At 43.0% G+C, this 21,276-nt stretch overlaps 1 protein-coding gene across 4 annotated transcripts in view; it reads left to right on the top strand.

Annotated features, from left to right (window-relative positions):
* p2ry10 (P2Y receptor family member 10) overlaps nucleotides 1-21,276 on the top strand; it is a 67,487-nt gene that overhangs the window by 24,176 nt on the left and 22,035 nt on the right. For 2 of the 4 annotated variants that reach the window (XM_052088955.1, XM_052088956.1), the window contains exon 2: nucleotides 13,118-13,194. The exons of 1 other annotated variant lie outside the window; for it this stretch is intronic. The gene's annotated coding sequence lies outside the window, so the exon portion shown is untranslated. Of the gene's footprint in view, nucleotides 1-13,066; nucleotides 13,195-21,276 lie in introns of those variants that run through there. One more of the 4 variants, XM_052088954.1, reaches the window with a different exon arrangement.

Raw genomic sequence — 21,276 nt, 5'->3', positions numbered from 1 at the left:
TTTCACAACGTGTTTGTGGACAACGTCCCTAAATGGCCCAAATGAATGGAAAATAAGGTCAAAAGGTCACGAGACTCTCTACGCTGTCTAAGGGCACCCTGACGATGCGCATATGTCGATTTAGAGTCGTTCGGACCTTTCGGAGCTCCGTCCGCCAACCCGTCGTTGAAAATGAATGAAACGAATGGCACGTGGGCTTTTTCTAGAAAGCTCCCCCAGCCCCCAAATTTCACACGGCGGTAGCCTGACGTCCCCCGAAAGACATACCGAGAGCACGTGGCTCTAGAAAAAAGGAAAAGTTTTTTGGGGGAGTTTGTGAAAGATTCCCTCAAAATCCTTTTGCACTTAAAGCTTGAAAGAGCCTCTTGAAGGATGAGAGGCCACTAGGGTTAGGGTTTGAATATAAGCTCAGGAATGTTCTAGAGACCCCAAGTTTTGGTTCCTGATTCGGGGGGCCCTTTTGCGCGGGTTTCTGGAGTTTCGAGAGCCTGCGACCTTTTGACCCCCGTTAGCCAGGCGTCCCACTTGCCCTATGAACTAATGCTTTTTTCACAACGTGGCGAAATGGGCCAAATGAATGGAAAAAAAGGTCAAAAGGTCACGAAACTCCCCACGCTGTCTAAGGACGCCCCGAAGACGCGCATATGTTGTTTTTGAGTCGTTTGGACCGTTCGGTACCCCGTCCATCGACCCGTTGTAGAAAATGAATGAAATTAATGGCAGATGGACTTTTTCTAGAAAGCTCCTCTGGGCCCCAAACTATACGTGCTGGTAGTCCGGGGCCCCTAGAGTGTCGTATTAAAAGCGCAACTCTCTAGAAATAATTTTTTTCACCATTTGTTTTTTGGCTTGAATGCGAGAATCAACCTCACAGGCCTTTTGCTCTCAAAGCCAGAAAGAGCCTCTTGCATGTGCAAAGTTATTTGGGTGTTCATTGAAGGTCTAGAGCTGAAAGAGTGCATTCGGAAAATGTCTAGAGCTTCCAAATTTTAGGCACTGATTTGGGGGCCCCTGGGGATCCAGAATCCCAAATTTCGAGGTCCTGCGACCTTTTGACCTCTTTTTACAAGAAATCCCACGTGCCCATTGAACCAATGCAATTCTACAGCGGTTTCAGGTATGCGGGGTTAAAATTGATGCTCAGACCTGGGGGCTTCGAATGCTTCATTGTTGGGCCCTCAGAAACAACATATTAAAAAGGTGTGTCCCTCAGAGTTAAGGAAGTACTTTAAAAAAAATCAAGAAAAATATTAGAGGAAAATTATTGTCACATTACACACATTAGTCAGCCAATTAAGCACTTAACGAAGCCATTGGGACTTGAAACTTTGCACACTGACTAGGGGGGTCCCTGTGAAGCTACTGATATCAATTTGGAGTCGTTTGGAGCTTTTGGAGTCGCGTACACGGTCCTGCTGTGAAAATGAATGGTACAAATGGAGAGTGGGATGTGTTCTAACGTTGCACCCTGAGCTCCAACGGACCCCAAATTTCACACGGTGACACGTCAAAAGCCCCTTATCGACATACTAAGAGGACTAAGGTCTAGGATGTAAACAAGCATTTTTCATTATTTTCAACAGATCTCTCTGCCTGTCGCAGGAATCAATTAGACAGTCTGCATTTTAGGCCTGTGTGCAATAGTACATTCATCAGAGGTTTTAATACTTAGCAAGCCCCAAGGGACTCCAAAATGTAGGACCTGAATCGGGGGCTCCTGACGATCGAATATCTGAAATTTCCAGGTTCAGCGACCTTCGGAACCTCCTTTTCTAGACGTCCCGCTTGCCCATTGAACCAATGCAATTCTACAGGGGTTTCGTGTACGGGGTTAAAATTGATGCTCAGACCTGGGGTCTTCGAATGCTTCATTGTTGGGCCCTCAGAAACAACATATTAAAAAGGTGTGTCCCTCAGAGTTAAGGAAGTACTTTAAAAAAAATCAAGAAAAATATTAGAGGAAAATGTTTTGTCACATTGCACTCATTAGTCAGCCAATTAAGCACTTAACAAAGCCATTGGGACTTGAAACTTTGCACACTGACTAGGGGGTCCCTGTGAAGCTACTGATATCAATTTGGAGTCGTTTGGAGCTTTCGGAGTTGTGTACATGGTCCCGCTGTGAAAATGAATGGTACAAATGGTCAGTGGGACGTGTTCTAACATTGCACCCTTAGCTGCAACGGACCCCAAATTTCACACGGTGACACGTCAAAAGCCCCTTATCGACATACTAAGAGGACTAAGGTCTAGGATGTAAACAAGCATTTTTCATTATTTTCAACAGATATCTCTGCCTGTCACAGGAATCAATGAGACAGGCTGCATTTTAGGCCTGTGTGCAACGCTACATTCATCAGAGGTTTTAATACTTAGCAAGCCCCAAGGGCCTCCAAAATTTAGGACCTGGCTCAGGGGCCCCTGAGAAGCTACTGTTGTCAATTTGGAGCCGTTTGGACCTTTCGAGGTCGTGTAAACGGACCCGCTGTGTAAATACAAGGTACAAATCGTACGTGGGATGTGCTCTAACTTTGCTCCCCGAGCTCCGACGGAGCCGAAATTTCACTCGGTTGCACAATTGGTGCCCCTCTATCACATACTAAGAGGGCAGACACCTCCTGCCATTCTTTTTTTTTCATCTTCAAAATATGCCATTTCGAGGGTGTGGGCCAAAACGCGTGGCCCGTGAAATCCCAGAGCGTAAAAACCTATTTGGGAAAAACAGTTGGTCAGGGGGATGATAATGGGTCCGTGGACAGCCCCGCCCTCCCTGGGTGGTCTGGGTGTCTCATTGGTCACTTTTGGAAAAATAGTGGGTCAGGGGGATGATAATGGGTCCGGGGACGGCCATGGTCGATTAATCATCATTGTGTAATTTTGATAAAATATGATTTTTAATAGTGTTTAAAAATAATTAAATGATAATTGTATTAATAACCCCAGTGAGCAAGCTGTAGGCGACTGTAGCAAGGAACACAAAACTCCATAAGATGTTGATTAATGGAGAAAAATAACCTTGGGAGAAACCAGACTCACTGTGGGGGCCAGTTCCCCTCTGGCTAACATTTTGAATGTAATGTAAATATTAATTATGTATAGTTAAAATCATGGTTTAAAATTATTAAACTAAGTGTTAAGGGTCAGTGATTAAACATCGATTGTGTTTGAACTGTAAGATTAATGACCAAAGTCTTTGAAGTCCATCTTGATTAATTGCAGAAGTTCACATAGATGCAATTGTCCTTGCTAATTGGCTGATGAAGGCTTTTTTTGGCAATAGTTAGTCTATGCATTCCATTTCAAGATCGTAGTCCATCTATAGACCGAGGTGATGCAGGTTGGAGTTGGCATCATTTCATCCTCTGAAGTCCGTCATAATAGATTGAAGTGATGTTTGGCTGGCACCGGCTGCATTTAGTCTGAATTAGTTTTTCGGCATCAGCAACAGAGAGCATATGCCTTAATTTAGCAATATTTCTTAGGTGGAAGAATGCTGTTCTACAAACATTTGTAATTTGATTTTCAAAGGACAGATTGGTATCAAATATAACACCTAAGTTCTTTGCTGTTGAAGATGATGTAACAGTACATCCATCTAGAGTCAAATTATATTTTAGTGGCTTATTTTTAGGGTTTTTTGGTCCAATAATTAGAACCTCTGTTTTGTCAGAATTGAGTAGAAGGAAATTTCTGGCCATCCAATCTTTTATTTCATTAATACACTCTGCTAATTTTGAGAATTGTGAAATCTCATCAGGTTTTGAAGAAATATAAAGTTGTGTATCGTCAGCATAGCAGTGGAAACGTATTCCACGATTCCTGATAATATCTCCCAGGGAAGCATATACATGGAGAAAAGCAGAGGCCCTAAAACTGATCCCTGTGGCACTCCATATTTTACTTTTGTTTGGTTTGACAATTCCTCATTTACATAGACAATGTGGTAGCGGTCTGCTAGATATGACCTAAACCATGCTAATGCCACTCCACAAATTCCAACATAATTCTCTAGCCTATTCAAGAGAATGTCGTGATCTATCGTGTCGAATGCAGCACTAAGATCTAAAAGCACTAGAAGAGAAATGCAGCCGCGATCAGATGATAAGAGCAAGTCATTTGTAACTCTGATAAGTGCAGTCTCTGTACTGTGATGAGGCCTAAATCCTGATTGAAATTCTTCATATATACTATTTCTCTGTAGAAATGAACATATTTGGGAGGATACTACATTTTCTAGTATTTTTGACATAAACGGGAGATTTGAAATCGGTCTATAATTAGCAAGTTCTCCAGGATTAAGTTGTGGCTTCTTAATTAGCGGTTTGATAATTGCCATTTTAAAGTTTCTTGGGACATGTCCTAAGCATAGCGAGGAGTTAATGATATTAAGAAGAGGTTCTGATATTACAGGAGATACCTCTTTTAAGAGCTTAGTTGGTATAGGATCTAACAAACAAGTTGTGGCTTTTGATGTTTCGATAAGTTTTGTTAGCTCTTCATGACCTATGATAGCTGAAGGATTGAAGTTGCACATGAGGGAAATTATTCGACATTGTTTTCTGGGGTGCTATGACAGATGATTGCATAATTCCAATTTTATTTCTGATTATTTCAATTTTATCTGTGAAGAAATTCATGAAGTCATTACTCTTGAGCTGTGACGTAATATCTGGTTCGGTTGAGGCTTTATTCCTAACCAATTTAGCCACAGTACTGAATAAACATCTAGGATTGTTGTGGTTATTTTCTATGAGTTTACTAAAATATGCTGACCTGGCAGCTTTGAGTGCGTGTTTGTAGCTACAGACACTATCCTTCCATGCACCCTGAAATACTTCTAATTTTGTATTTTTCCACATGCGCTCCATTTTCCGAGCTGCTCTCTTGAGAGCATGAGTGTGATCATTGTACCATGGTGCAGGGCTTATTTCTTTAATTTTCTTTAATCGAAGTGGGGCGACAACATCAAGGGTGCTAGAGAAGACTGCATTTAAATTTGTTGTTATTTCATCAAGTTCTTCTGGGCTTTGGGGTTTATTGAGTATATGAGATAGATCTGGAAGAGTATTAGTGAAGCTATCTTTAGTGGTCGAAAGAATGGTTCTACCTGAACGATAGCGTGGTGTAGATTGAGTAACATTAGCTGATTGCAGCATGCAAGAGACGAGGTAATGATCCGAGATGTCATCGCTCTGTTGCAGAATTTCTATATTATCAACATCAACTCCATATGAAAGAATTAAATCTAGCGTATGATTATGGCGATGAGTTGGTCCTGTTACATTTTATCTGACTCCAAGAGAGTTGAGAATATCGATAAATGCTAATCCCAATGTATCATTTTCATTATCTATGTGAATGTTGAAGTCACCAACAATTAAGGCTCTATCTACAGTAACTACAAGATCTGATAAAAAATGTGCAAATTCACTAAGGAAATCTGAATAAGGCCCAGGTGATCTATACACTGTAGTAAGGGTAAAGGACGACAGAGATTTTTTATTTATATTTGTATTTGACGGTGTCACCTTAAGCATTATTAGTTCAAAAGACTTACATTTATATCCTGTCCTCTGAGTAACACCAAAAACTTCACTGTAAATCGTAGCAACACCTCCTCCTCGACCCTTCAGACGAGGCTCATGTTTATAACAATAACCTGGGGGAGTAGATTCATTTAAACTAATATATTCATCCGGTTTAAGCCAGGTTTCAGTCAAACAGAGCGCATCCAATCTATGATCTGTAATCATTTCATTGACAATTAGTGCTTTGGTAGAAAGAGATCTAATGTTTAGTAGCCCTATTTTTATATGATGTACATTTTTAATTTGTTTGTTTTGTTCAAGTTTGAACTTAATAAAATTTTTTCTAAATGCTTTAGTGAGGGTTTTGTGTTTGGTAGTTCGGGGAACAGACACAGTCTCTATGAGATATCTAGGTGATACAGTCTCTATGTGTTGTAGTTTATGTGACCTGTGTGACGTCTCAAGGCAGCTAGCAGACGTTCGGATTAACCAGTTTGTCTGCTTCCTGACCTGGGCCCCATTTAGTCAATTAATATCATTATTAAGTCTATGAGCCAAATTACTAGAGAGGAGAGCGGCACCTTCCCTGGAGGGATGGAGTCCGTCTCTCTTTAGCAGGTCAGGTCTACCCCAAAAACTTTTCCAATTGTCTATAAATCCTATTTTATTCTGCAGATGGGTCCGTGGACAGCCCCGCCCCCCCAGGGTGGTCAGGGGGTCTCACTGGTCAGTTTGGGTAAAATAGTGGGTCAGGGGGATGATAATGGGTCCGTAGACAGCCCCACCCCCAGGGTGGTCACTGGTCATCGTGAGTGGTCAGCGGGCAGACAGTGGGACCGTGGGATGCCGGGGGTCTCACCGCAGCTTACAGCACCCCCTATGTGTGTCCGTTCGGTCATGTATTCCGGACTGCAGGCTTCGTGGAAATTTGACCGTCCACAGACCGATAAGCTCCATCTGTCCATTGAGATCGTCTACAGGAGGACGGTACACGGACCTGTCACCGTCCCTCGCATCCATCAAACGTACAATGGCCGTTGATCTCAATAGGACTTTTTCCACCAACCCTCTAAGTTCCCTTACCCACTAGCATGGAGGTGGTCCTGCATGGCTTCGTGGGGAGGGAGGGTCTTTTCATGCCGAGCCCGGTGAGAGATAACCCGCAAGCGTCTCTTCAACCAGTGGCATCATCGAATACCCCTATGCCTCAGCACCCACGATAGTCGAATATATCGGCGTCAAGGACACGTGAACATGGGAAGTATAGGGTTTCCTTCATGAACGAGAAAGCTCATCATGGAGGTCATTAAAAAAGGGATAAAGAAGGGCGTTCACTTCCTCCGGCCACCAGACAAAAATCTATCCTCCAATTTGGAGCGTTTGGGGGTCTCTTGTTGCCGTGCCAGTCTATTTTAAGCCTGGCCACAGCACGAGTAACCACGTCGAGCAATTCCTCTGCTGATTTATTATCAAACCTGGAATGCTCGAAGGTGGATAGCTCTATATCCGCTGAACCAAAAAAGTCACGGCCCTCCTCATGAACCGAAGAGGCGCCGTAGCATGCTTCGAGATCACGGGAAGGACCAGCTGGATCTGGGGAGAGAGCGAGCGAAATGGACGAACCCGTCTCTCGCTCCTCAGCCAGATCCATGCGAGAGCCCCACGAATGAAGTGTGGGCGCTGACTCCCGGAAGTGAGCGAGGCAAGCACGAAGAATTTTGCCCGAAAGCAGATCACAATGCTCGCACCCGCCCCACCCTAACGCGAGAGAAGCATGCTCTTCCCCCAAAAAAACAAATCAAAACTGATGCGTGTCCGTCACGGTCATAGAGCGGAGACAGGGACACGTTTGCCTTGATTTTAAGTCATTTTTTCTTAAAACGACAGATATATATATATATATATATATATATATATATATATTTTTTTTTTTTTTTGTCAGAATCTAACTCCTAACAGAGGAAAGAAAGTTTGACAGTTTGTGATAGCACACAGCACAGAATGGCTCTGAAGACTAAATGTGTGATGATCCACCGGTGACGCATCTATTTATAGCCACTGCGCCAGGTGCGTCCAGTGATTACATCGGCAGATGCTATAAATTCCAGTCAATGTTCATTGACATGTTGCATACATATTCACAGCTGGTCACACTGAGACGTGTTCCCAAAGGGCTTAGCAAAGCGCAGCATCATTGTGAAGCTTTTTGTAAAGGGAACAGCCTTTGTATGCTACTAAAAGATTGTTTGTCATTCTATGACCCTGCTCTATTCAAACATGGATCTTTTAGCTTGCACATGATTTTTAATCTATTGGTTCAACAAATATGACATTTATTTGATAGAATCTGTTACACTAATTTGTATTTATTTATTTGACATCAATGACTTTTTATCAAAAGAGACAATTTAAAAAAGTTGAATTGTGCAACTTTTGAGTACAGAAATGAAGTGATGCTTTTTTCATGCATTCATTTAGTAACAGACTAATGTAATGATTGTTTTATAAAGTAAATCCAAACACAATTTGTCAAAATAGACATATTACCTAATTTCCATGGTACTGATGTCTTTTAATAGTTGTGCCTATATTGGTGTCTTTTATTTTTTCTCCCCTTTTTTCTTCCCAATTTGGCATGCCCAATTCCCACTACTTACTAGGCCCTCATGGTGGTGCAGTACAAGTCTCAGTTGCCTCCGCTCCTGAGACAGTCAATCCGCGCATCTTATCATGTTGCTAACTGTGCATGACACCGCGGAGACTCAGAGCACTTGGAGACTCACGCTAATCTCTGCGATCCACGCACAACTTATTACATGCCCGATTGAGAGCGCAAACCACTAATCGCAACCAAGAGGAGGTTACCTCATGCGACTCTACCCTCCCTAGCAACCGAGCCAATTTGGTTGCTTAGGAGAGTCACTCAGCACACCCTGGATTCGAACACGTGACTCCAGGGGTGGTAGTCAGCATCAATACTCATTGAGCTACCTGAGTACACTGAGTCATGCTGAGTACACTGATACTCAATTTGCCACAACTAGCCATACTTCCTGTATGCCATTTTGAATTTAATTGAAAACCTACATCAGCTGTATCATGGACTTCCTGTCAAGCAGACGCCAGGTGGTCAGAATGGGCAGCAACATCTCCTCCTCACTAACCCACAACACTTGAGCTCTGCAGGGCTGTGTTCTCATCCCACTCCTGTACTCCCTGTACACACATGACTGTGTGGCAACACATAGCTCCAATGCCACATCAAGTTCGCTGATGATACCACGGTGTTAGGTCTGATCACTGACAATGATAGTACAGCCTATAGAGAGAAGGTGCACACTCTGACATGCTGGTGTTTTTAAACTGGCTATTTTAAATAGCATTTTATTAAAAGAGCTTATTTTCTCTAAAAGCGCAATACACAGCTGCCGTTAAACATCCTTTTCAGGACGCCTCTTTAGAAAGATGCCCTTCTGCCCCTGTGTAGTTCCTGGATGCGGTCGATTTCTCTCTGCTGCTGATGGTCACAGATGCGGCCTCGTGTGTCTGGGCCGCAATCACACTGAGGCTGCATTTGTGGATGGTTCGTGTTCTCACTGCGAAAACCTAACCATGGCAACGTTGCGGCTTTCCTTCTTAAAGAGGAATGCCACTCAAGCTGCCCCCCTTCTTCCCAAGGTATTGAGGATGATCCGGCTGGCGATGGAGGCGCTCACATCCGCTCTCACTACCCTCGACGGCGGGGCGGCACACAGGTACTCGGAGGTCCCCCAGATTGACAGAGCGGTTGCAATCCACCTGTGCCCCAAGAATGCCACCACCTGGTGGGATTGCCCGGTGCTCCCCTCCAAGGCCTGTAGGATGACATCGTCACTGACCACCTAAGCCTACAGCTCCATTGGACAGGCCGCCTCTGCCCTGCATGCCATGGCCCTCCAGGTTCACCAGGCCAAGGCACTCAAAGATCTGCACTTGGGTAGTCCTGACCCTGATGTGTTGCAGGAAATGCGCTCGGCGACGACCTCACCCTCCGGGTCACGAAGGTCACAGCGTGGACACTCGGGCGGGCTCCAGGAAAGTCATCTTTGGCTGAACCTTATCAGATGCGGTAAGTAGACAAAGCTAGCTTTCTCAACGGCACCGTCTCCTAGCTTGGTCTATTCGGCGATACTGTTGACGTCAATGCTCAGCAGTTCTCAGCAGTGAAGAAACAGATGGAGGCCATTTCCCACATCATGGACCTGGAAGGCTCCCAAGCATTCCTGAGACGGACGATCCAGGGAACAAGACATTTGCTCTGGAGATCACTCCGTCCTCCTGTGGAGGGCCAGGAGAAGAATCCTTATTTAAAGTGATTTACTTTGTCACACCCGCTTTGGACTGCAGTACCCATATTCTCAATAAAAAAGCAATTTTATTGTTTCCTGTGTCATCTGACCGGCAAATGCCATTCTCACGGCAACCCGGTGCCACACTTCAGCAATACCGGCACCCTGGATGTGGACCTCTCGCCTCCAGACCCACAACTGCTGCCCCCCGCCGGCCGGTTCTGACGAGTCTAGAGGACGCCTACACGGGACCTCCTCCTCAGTCACTAACCTGTGTGCAGAACAAGCTACGAGTCTTCTCTCAGCACGCGCTTTTGCCTCCTGATGCCACATTACCTGCTCCGCCCGCTGTGTAGCCTCTCCAGGTACGTCAAAATCGATCGTCCCCTTGGCTATGCGATTAAGTTTGCCAGGCTCCCACCCCTTTTCGGCTGCATCTGCTTTACCTCGGTGCACGGCGAAGATGCCAACACCCTAGGCGCGGAGATCACAACCATCTTACTCAAAGACGTGATAGAGCCTGTCCCTTCAGCCGAGATGAAGAAGGGTTTCTAAAGCCCTTACTTCATCGTACCCAAGAAAGGCAGTGGCTTACGACTTGCGAATTTTCAACCGGGCCTTCACGCAATGACACATTCTAACATTCTAATGGCATCAAGATTGGTTTGCAATGGTAGACCTGAAGGACGCGTCTCTATCTTGCCTTGACACGACCCTTCCTATGGTTCGTGTTCAACGGCCAGGCGTATCATTACAAGGTCCTACCCATCGGCATGTCCCTGTCCCATCCGGTCTTCATGAAGGTCGCAGAGGCAGCCCTTGCCCCATTAAGGGAAGTTGGCATCCGCTTACTCAACTACTTCGATGACACCCCTACAGCAGGTGTCCCGACGCGTTCTTGTCACAACAGCATCCAAACAGTGTTGGGGCGCCGTGTGCAATGGGCACTCCTGGATGGGGCCCCTGCTGGGTTGGCACATCAACTGCCTAGAGTTGCTGGCTGTAATCCTTGTCCTGTGGAGGTTTCTCCTGCTAATATGGGGCAAGCACGTCTTGATTCGCTCAGACAGCACCGCTATGATAGCGTACATAAATCGACAAGGTGGCGTGCACTCTTATTATATGTCACAACTTGCCCACCATCTCCTCTGTTGGAGCCAGCAGTGACTCCCACTCACAGAGCTTTAGATGTTCTGAGCAGCTCTTTGTCTGCTTTGGTGGACAGCGGAAAGGGAACGCTGTCTCCAAACAGAGGCTTTCCCACTGGGTTGTTGATGGCATCGCTTTGGCCTATCACACCCAGGCCGTTCTCGCCCCTTGCGGGTTCGAGCACACTCGACGAGAAGTGTGACATCCTCGTGGGCACTGGCCAATGGCACCTCCCTAGAAGATATCTGCAGAGCAGTGGGCTGGGCAACACCCAATACCTTTAAGAGATTTTACAATCTCAGGGTTGAGTTGGTCTCATCCCGTGTTCTCTCAGGTCTGAGCACATAGAACTCGGGAATGCGGAACGTCTGACCGGGTGTTCCGCTTGCACATAGCGCCTTTTCCCTCCACTGAGGTGATCACGTACACTCTTTTCCCCCAGGGGAGTCCACTAGATTCGCGCTCCCTGGATGTTCTTCCTCCCTAGCCCTCTGGTCCGCAAATTCAGCGGAGGAATTCCCCAACCAGACCCACTACGGGTAATAAAAATGACTCTGTACTGGAATAGGTGCGCCACAGGATGGGCCCTTGTGGATTAATCCCCCAGTGTGTATTTTCTGTGGCCCCTCCCCCCGGTCGCCATGTTTGTAGCAACTCCTCCCTATCAGCAGGTAGGATCCACCACCGCTCCATTTCCACATGTGGCCTGAAAACCCATGTGACGTATTTACCACTGTTTACCTCACCCCAGCCTGGGCAGGTGGTGGTCTCCGCGGGGTTTTTCCCCCTGAAAGAATAGGAGAGAACACCTTCCCCGATGCGTGTCACAGTGTTAAGATGGCCCCAGCCGCTTTAACTCTGTGTGAGAAACATAGAGAGAGAAAAGGCACGGCTGGCGCGGTCTGCGCCCATGCTTGGCACGTCACTTTGTTCCCCCTTCGGGATGCCGGGAACCTAAAAAGTTTATGATGATTTTATGGGCCGTTGGGGAAGGGTACATGCAGTCTGACACAGCCTGTTGCTTTGGCATGCAACTGCCTGCCCGCACCTGCTTCAGCAGCGCACATACACGTTCAGCATATAGCATAACTGAATAGGGACCCCTAGTGTCGCTTCACTCGACACAACGTCGAAGTTAGCGACAGATGGGGAACATCTAGGTTACTGTTGTAACCTCCGTTCCCTGATGGAAGGAAAGAGACATGTTATCTCCCTGGCCACGACACTGAACCGAGCCACTGCAATGGCCAAACCTTATTCTCGGCTCCTCAGTGCAAAACCTGAATGAACAGAGGCATGATTCCCTCCCTTTATATATATATATATATATATATATATATATATACATATTTTGATGAGTTATTTTTCAGAATTTAAAGAGATAATGCAACAAATCAGGGCCATATCAAGAACAGGATTAATTAATTTTGCAATGTCAGATGTATATCAAGTCAATCACTGAAACAACAGCACCATTTTTAGTAAGAAATTGCATGTATATTATGTAATATGAAGACCCTGTCTAAAGACCCGAGGTATGCGTTTAAGGGTTAAGCAAGAATGCAAAGCCTAAACTAAGAACAAACCCTTGATACTATACATTGGCTATTTTTCCTTTGCTCAGTTGCTTTCTGGCAGAGATCTTGTGTCAAAAAACTTGTTGGAAATATCTCTGTTGATTTGGTCACATGATACAAATGTTTTAGCTAGACCTGCAAGTTGTGAACATACATGCTAAAGTGATACAGATTTGTTTTAAAAAAGGTAATTAATTAAAAATGAATTTATATCCAAAATAATCTGTTTTATCAGTAGTTTTAGATTAAGTTTACTGTAGATTTAGATTTAGATTGTTTAAACAGCATCATGTCAGTATTTTGTATGCGGAAGTTTGTGAGGCCATTTTTTGTCAACATCACGTGTTGTCACTGTAACTAAACTAACAGACAGGAATTATTCATGATGTTTATCACATATACAGAAACAGTTTCACTTTCATGCAACGGCTTGCTAGTGTGACTACAGTAATCCAACAATAACTTGTCAAATCACAGGGCACATGCAGATAATCACACGCCACATGCAGATAACTTCCTCCTTTTCTACATGCAGTGGCTGCTTGAGTCGCATGAGAAAAACAGTCGACTGGAAAGCACCAAATACATGCAGACAGCAGCTCAGCCCTACAGGTACGAAAAACGACATTGCACAATGAAACTTGTGGTCATTTATTCTTCATTTATAATTTCTTTACATCAAACTTGTGGCAAATTTGCAGCAATTTTGCAGCAAGTTTAGGTTTTTTTTGTAAGCGATGCCATTAAAAATGTTGAAAAAAAATGTAAATTAAATGGTAACCAGTGACTGGCTAAGAGACCAACACCTAAAATATACACGTTCCCTTATTATATACATTTTTATTTAAAATCTTGAAGTTGGAAAAGCATTAATGCCAATGTTACTTGTCACCTACCCTCGTGAATAAAAATAAATAAATCAATAACAATGTTTTTTAATAATGTATATATATATTATCTCATGGTTGCGTGAATTTGTTGCAGAGTAAGTTATTGTTGAATATTGATTATTGTTATGTAGATGATTATTGTAGTTAATATTGTGTTGTTGCAATTCTTAATTGCTGTTTTATTTATCTGATGATGAAACATAATGCAGGATTGCTATACACATTTTCATGAAAAACTTCAGAACAATGCAATATCATCAGTGTATCATCATAGGTGGGAGAAGAAAATTAATATAGTGAGTTCTAATCATGTGGAGAACTAAACTGAATTTATTTCAGTGGTTTGGTTGCAACAGAGTTGTCTCACAGTGAGAAATAAAATTTGTCCAAAGAAAGAAAATGATAAATTGAGCTGTGTAAGTGTACTTGTGAAAACAAAGTTCCTCAATTTCATTTCTGTTTCAACCAGCACACTCAGTCTTACATGAGACATCAATGTTCTGATGAACATAATAATGTGTGACATTAATTACTTCAAAGTGAAATATGTGTTAAAGTGGAACACAAATGGAGATGTTCGGCAGAATGTGAAGGACTGACACTGTGCATGCACTGTATAAAGTTCCTAAAACTCAATTTCACAAGTTCCATAACTTTTTGTCCATGAAAATTTCAAAGATGTATTTTCAATGTTTCATCAGCTGAACAATCATCACCAATTTGAACAGATTGTACTTTCCCTTAGCCTTGCTTTCATTATAGTGACGTCAAAAATTACATAAGGCTCTACTCTGACTAAGGCCCAAAATGAACGTTAAACTTGTACACACACACACACACACACACACACACACACACACACACACACACACACACACACACACACTCATTTCCGTTAGACCTGTACAGGAAGGGAGTTGGCACTTGTGAAAGATGTCTTGATCTGCAGATAAATTATATTATTTTGCCCTGCACTTATGATGTGTTGAGAAGCATACAATACTTGATGTTCAATTCATAGTAATTGCTAACTATAACACATTAATGTGGAACTGCACCACAAGGGACTCTAGTGAGAAATTGTGTTAAGTAATGTGAAAAAGGAGAATAAAAGTTGATGTGTACACCCAATGGAGTGTGTTCCCCATTTCTTCCTGTTAGTGGGGAGCCACTAATTCCATTTGAAACGTTGCAGAAAATCTTCCATAATTACATGATAGTCATCCAGGCAACCAGAGATGCATGGCTGGAGGGACGCAGATGAGCAGTCTTGCTGCATTGCTTGGGGACGGAAGGCCAGCGCCTGTTTTATACTTTTATACTCTCCCGACCAAGGTACTACTTTTGATGAAGCAATGGCTGCACTTCAGAAACACTTTGTGCCTAAAGTTAACATAGTCGCATGCCAACACACGTTTAGACAGCGAGTGCAAAGAGCGGATGAGACTGTTACGCAATACGTTGCTGCTTTAAGAGCGTTAGCAGCCCCATGTGCGTTCGGGCAAATGTAGAGTGAAATGCTCCGTGATCAGTTGATCGCAAATGCGTCGTTGACTGCAGTAAAGGACAAATTACTGTTGGAGGACGACCTCACTCTAGAGAAAGCGATTACAATTGCATGTCAAGTGGAAGCTGCTGTTAAAAATGCGTTGTTACTCTGTAATTCCACTGCTACTGCCATGAAGTCGGTACAAGCCATTAGTATGGATACTAAGTATGGCAGAGGGGGAAAGGGTGCATGTCCAACTAAGCACGTTCACGTTCAAGCTGCTCAGAGACGATTGGAGGATTTAAAACAAACAACGACCGGTCAGCAACGGATCGGACAAACATCTGGCAAATGATAAAAACTGCCCTGCTGCTAAAGTGACATGCAGACAGTGTGGGAAAAAAGGACACTTTGCTAGAGTGTGTAAAGCAGCAGTGAGTGAAGTAAGAGAAGTGGTAGTTACAGACGTGACTGTACTCTGTGTGGATAATGTAAAACAAGCTGTTACAGCCAATGATAAGATCACCTGTGAAGTGAATAGGAGGTCAGAAACATAAGTTACAACTGGTTGTAGATACGGGCGCATCAGTTTCCAGAAGATGTGTATAAGAAACACTTCTCACAATGCAACCTGAGTAAGCCAAAAATTAAACTTGTCACTTATGCAAAAGAGCACCTACCAGTTATTGGCTGCTTAACAGCATTAGTGGGTGTATCAACAAATGACAATGTAGTGCCAGCTACTTTTTATGTAGTGACAGCAGGATCTCCCTTGCTAGGGTTAGATTTAATAAGACTGCTGAACCTGGATATTGTAAGCGGAAAAGTAAGGTACATAGACAATGAATGTGGAATCTCACCTGCACCTCTTCATATAACTCAGTATTCCACAAGCCCTGTGTACACAGTATCACCTGTATCTGCTACTCACATTGGATGTGTGAAAGGATTCATCCACAAAGTGCAAGTTAATGCAACAGTCACACCAGTGCGTCAAAAATTGAGACGCTTACCTCTCAGCATCCGTAAGGAGGTGTCCACTGAGCTCAATCGTCTCCTTGCAGCGGGCATAATTGAACCAGTTGATGCTTCAGAATGGGTTAGTCCGTTGGTGGTGGTACGTAAGCGTGATGGACACATTAAACTGTGTAGATCTCCGTGAACCCAATAAGAGTGTGATTATGGATTGCTACCCATTACCTTATTTGTTTACAGAACTTACAGGTGCTTCACATTACAGTCAAATTGATCTGAGCTCTGCTTACCACCAGCTGCCTCTCCATCCTGACAGTCGTAACCTGACTGAGTTCATAACGCACGAAGGCCTTTTCCGTTTCACTCGGGTTCCGTTTGGACTAGCTTCAGCGCCGTCAGCCTTCCAAAAAATGATGCAAACGGTCCTAAAGGGGCTGGAAGGGGTAAAGAATTACTTAGATGACATTATAGTGTATGGTAATTCTAATGAGGCCCATGATAAGCACCTCCAAGATGGTTGTCAAAGGCTAGACGAGGTTGGCTTGCAGATTATCTTTGATAAAAGCTCCTTCAACCAAGAAAGCATTCCATTTCTGTGTCATGTAATTTCTAAAGAAGGATTACATCCCAGCCCAGACCACCTTACTGCCATTTCAGAAGCACCTCGACCTACAGATATGGTAGCTTTACGTTCGTTCCTAGGGCTCACTTCATGGTTCAACAAATTTCTCCCAGACTACGCTACTGTGGTTGAGCTGCTGAGGCAGATGCTCAGAGCTGATGCAAAAACGCCACTACAGTGGAGTAAAGAGACAGTTAATAGCTTTAATATGCTTAAGAGAATGCTGCTGGAGAGCCCTGTTCTTTCTATTTATGATCCTTCCCTTCCCACATTCATTACTACAGATGCCTCAGATTATGGCCTTGGTGCTGTTCTGACACAGCTACATCCTGATGGTGTCGAACATGTGGTAGCCTTTGCATCCAGGACGCTATCACCATCTGAGAGGAAATATTCTACTGTGGAGAAGGAGGCGCTTGTGTGTGTTTGGGCGGTGGAAATGTGGAGAACGTATGTGTGGGGACATCACTCTTAAGAACTGATCATCAGGCCCTTACTACCCTTCTCTCAACAAAGGGCATGAATAGAGCAGGCATGAGGGTAGCTCGTTGGTCTGCTAGTTTCCTGTGCTTCCAGTATGATGTACAGTACCGTCCAGGTAGTAAAAACTGTGTGGCGGATTGTCTCTCCCGTATGCCATTGAGACACACAGACACCACTGTATCCATTGAACAGGATTTGATTTCTGAAATCGCAGAAATTCAGCCCTTCCTGACTGCGTTGCCGCTAGTGGACCTTAAAGCTGAATGCAAGGACTGTCCAGAGCTGTCTCAGTTACGTCAGACAATTCAGACAGGTTGCCCCAAACTGCAAAAGTCTGTCTCCAGTGACTTACGTCCATACTTCCCGATTAGACATGAGTTGGCTGTTGAATCTCAGTTGATTTTCAGAGGGAATCGGTTGATTGTTCCTATTGCACTGCGGGAACGCCTTATCCACCTGGCACACAAGGGACATCAAGGGCTGGTGCGAACCAAACAGCGTCTGAGAGAGCTGTATTGATGGCCGCGAATGGACGATCTTGTTCACACAATCCTATCCGCATGTGTGACCTGCCAGGCCAGTGATAAATCGGCCAAAACATTTACAGCTCCAATGCAGCCAGTGGAGTTCCCAAAAGGCCCATTTCAACATGTTGCTATTGATATAGTAGGACCGTTCGAAAAGGGAACTACTGACTGTAAGTTTGCAATAACATTGATTGACTATTTTAGCAAATGGCCAGAAGTTGGTTTTGCTTCATCAGTAACAACAGAGACCGTTCTGAAATTTCTGACCACTATCTTTGCTCGAGAAGGAAACCCCTGCACCATCACGACAGACAATGGGACGCAGTTCACTTCATCTGAATTTGCTGATTTTGTGAAAACACAGGGAATAAAGCACATAAAGACCAGTGTTTATCACCCTCAGGCTAATGGGACCATTGAACGTTTCAACAGGGTGCTTAAAGAGTGTCTTCAAGCAGCTGAAGTGGCTCGTAAGCCCTGGAAATCTGCAGTCCTGACCATGCTGAAGAGCTATCGAGCGACACCCCATGCTACAATGGGTGAGACCCCTTTTCTGCTCTTGAGAGGCCGACCTATGAGGACGAAGCTGAATGTTCTTCTGCCTGAGGATAGCCCTGATCAATTTACTCAGGTCAGAGCTCATGTGACACAAAGACAGAACAAAAGTAAACAATATACCGATCGTAAAAGAGGATCTAAATTTCTTAAAATTGCGGTTGTAGATAAAGTGAGAGTGAGAAAGCCTTTTCACGTGAAAAAAGGAGAAGCCCGGTTCACTGATCCATTGTCAGTACAACAACAAATAGGACCGAGTACTTTCCTCTTAAGTGATGGGAAAAGATGGAATTCAGCACGTCTTTCATTATGCCCAGAAAGAGAGGAAACCTCTGCACAGGATGTAATACCTGAAGGAGGCTGTACAATCGAGAACACTGCTGTGAGTTTGAATAGGGATTTAAGACAGAGACGACCACCTTTGTGGACTCAAGACTATGTGTTGAAGTAATGTGTCTGAAGAGAAAGAAATTAGTCAGACCAAGAGGACATGTAAAGGGTGTAGGCGGATCGCTGCCCTATCTAAAAAAAACAAAAAAACATTGAATGTACACTGAATTCTGAAATGTTTGATGAATGTTATTCTGTTATGTTAAAAGGATAAAAGTGTACTAGAAGCTTTCATTATGCTCCTTTGAAATGCCTTGAAGTTGTTGTTTGAGGAAATAAGATTTGGTAAGGTAATGATCTTAAAACAGTAGAAATTATGTTTGAGTAACGGGGGAGATGTTGTGTTGAGAAGCATACAATACTTGATGTTCAATTCATAGTAATTGCTAACTATCCATTAATGTGGAACTGCACCACTAGGGACTCTAGTGAGAAATTGTGTTAAGTAATGTGAAAAAGAAGAATTAAAGTTGATGTGTACACCGCATGGAGTGTGTTCTGTTAAAGGGTAAAAACACCACAACTTATTTATGATATTGTAAACACTACATGAATATGATTTAAAAAAATAAATAAATAAAAGGGCGACATGATTACAGAAATTAAAAGATAATAAAGTTTTTTTTCAATATCATAATGCATGAAACAATTACATTAAAATCAGTCTACGTTCAGGGTATAAATTTCTCTTAATGTCAACTGAGAAAGTTATTGTTGTGCATAAAAGATGTTCAAAACATCAAGAAAAAAACACTAAAAAAGCAGGGTAACTTGGCACAATAGAGGCGGTAGAGCTGCTTGGTACAGGGGCCACATCGGGCTTTAAAAGGATAGTTCACATAAAAATGAAAATTCTCTCATTATTTAGTCACCTTTATGCCATCTCGGATGTGTATGACTTTCTTTCATCAGCAGAACACAAATGAATATTTTTAGAAGAACATTTCAGCACTTTTGGTCCATCCAATGCAAGTGAATGGGTGCCAAAATCTTGAAGCTCCAAAAATCACATAAGTCAGCATAAAAGTAGCCTCTCCCTAGGGACAGTGTAGCGAAGTAGCGAACACAGAAGGTGGGAAAATAGCATAGTAAAAGTACAGTTACAGCACTTAAAATGCAAGTAAAAGTATAAAAAATTACTTAAAAAAGTACAATTCTTGGGAAAAAGTAGTTAATTACAGTAACGTGAATATTTGTAATTCGTTACTTTACACCCCTGCTATTACATTTATTAATTTTGCAGACGCTTTTATCCTAAACAACTTACAAATTAGGAACACAAAAAGATATCCTTCCCTTGTCTACGGGTCACACATAGAGCTTCACTGAACGGCTTAATTGATTATAACAGGAGCAATCCAAAATACCCTAAGATTAGATGCTCAGTTGTGATGTGATGTGATGTGTTATGGTGTGATGTTGTGATGTTATGGTGATGTGTTGTTGATGCTGAGCATCTACGCGAGAAAGGTGATGAAATTGTATCTTAGTTTAGATGCTCAGTTGTGAGCATCTAAACTAAGATACAATTTCATCACCTTTCTCGCGTAGATGCTCAGTATCAACAACACATCACCGTAAGACACTTAAGGTAAACATTTAATGTTATTTCAGGAAAATATGGACTCAGTGCATTATTTAAAGGATCAGGTAATATATCGGAAGTGCTTCAGGAATAGTTTGTTATTTAATTCCTTGGTTATTGTTTAAATCCTTGAAATGACCTATAACATATAAGACTGTTTTGTATAACGAAGAAAGAGAAACAGCAGTGTTTTGGAAGAGCATTCTGATGATTTATCTAAAGTTTACCCCTTAAAACAAAACCTCCAGAGGTGTAAAGTTATTATACTTCATTAAAACACTTATGTATTATTTTGGGGAATTTGTATTTTACTCAAGTGCAATTTAAACTGATTACTTGTATTTACTTGTACTTAATCACATTTCCAAAGAAAGAAAATAGTACTTTTTACTGCATACAATTTAATTTAGAATTGAAAAGTCTTGGGTGCAGTTCCGAGCAACATAGCAGTCATGACAGTGATGAGACATATACCAATTTACAATAAACATCAGATTTACAACACATAAATCTAATATACACAAAAATCTAATATACACATATTTACACACAACACAATATAAAAATAATAATATGCAATATACAGTATACAATAAACACAATACAGAATATACAGTATACAATTAAAAAAAGTATATATAAAATATACAGTAGGTTGTATTGTGCTGTTTTGACATTCAGGCTCTCGGTTGATAATCAGTTGCCAATGTGTTGTTAAGAGAGAATATATTTTATGACAGTCCAGTGTGAGATTAATAAAGTGCAGTGCTGATGTATATTGATCATGAGAGATCAAATGTCTGATTGCTTGGGGGAAGAAGCTGTCATGGAGTCGGCTGGTGTGGGTCCTGATGCTGCGATACCGCCTGTCTGATGGTAGCAGTGAGAGCAGCCCATGGCTCAAGTGGCTGGAGTCTCTGATGATCCTCCTAGCTTTTTTCACACACCACCTGGTATACGTAGATGTCCTGGAGGGATGGAAACTCACCTCCGATGATGTTTCTGGCAGTTCGCACCACCCTTTGCAGGGCTTTGCGGTTAAGAGCGGTGCTGTTGCCGTACCATGCGGTGATGCAGTCAGTCAGGATGCTCTCTACAGTGCTGGTGTAGAACTGTGTGAGGTTGTGGTGGTTAATTTCAAACTTCCTCAGCCATCTCAGGAAGAAGAGGCACTGGTG

Source organism: Xyrauchen texanus, chromosome 23, assembly GCF_025860055.1.
Source record: "Xyrauchen texanus isolate HMW12.3.18 chromosome 23, RBS_HiC_50CHRs, whole genome shotgun sequence".
Lineage (NCBI taxonomy): Eukaryota > Metazoa > Chordata > Actinopteri > Cypriniformes > Catostomidae > Xyrauchen > Xyrauchen texanus.
Note: the sequence above shows the minus strand (reverse complement) of the source record. Positions and strands in the feature narration are given on the sequence as shown.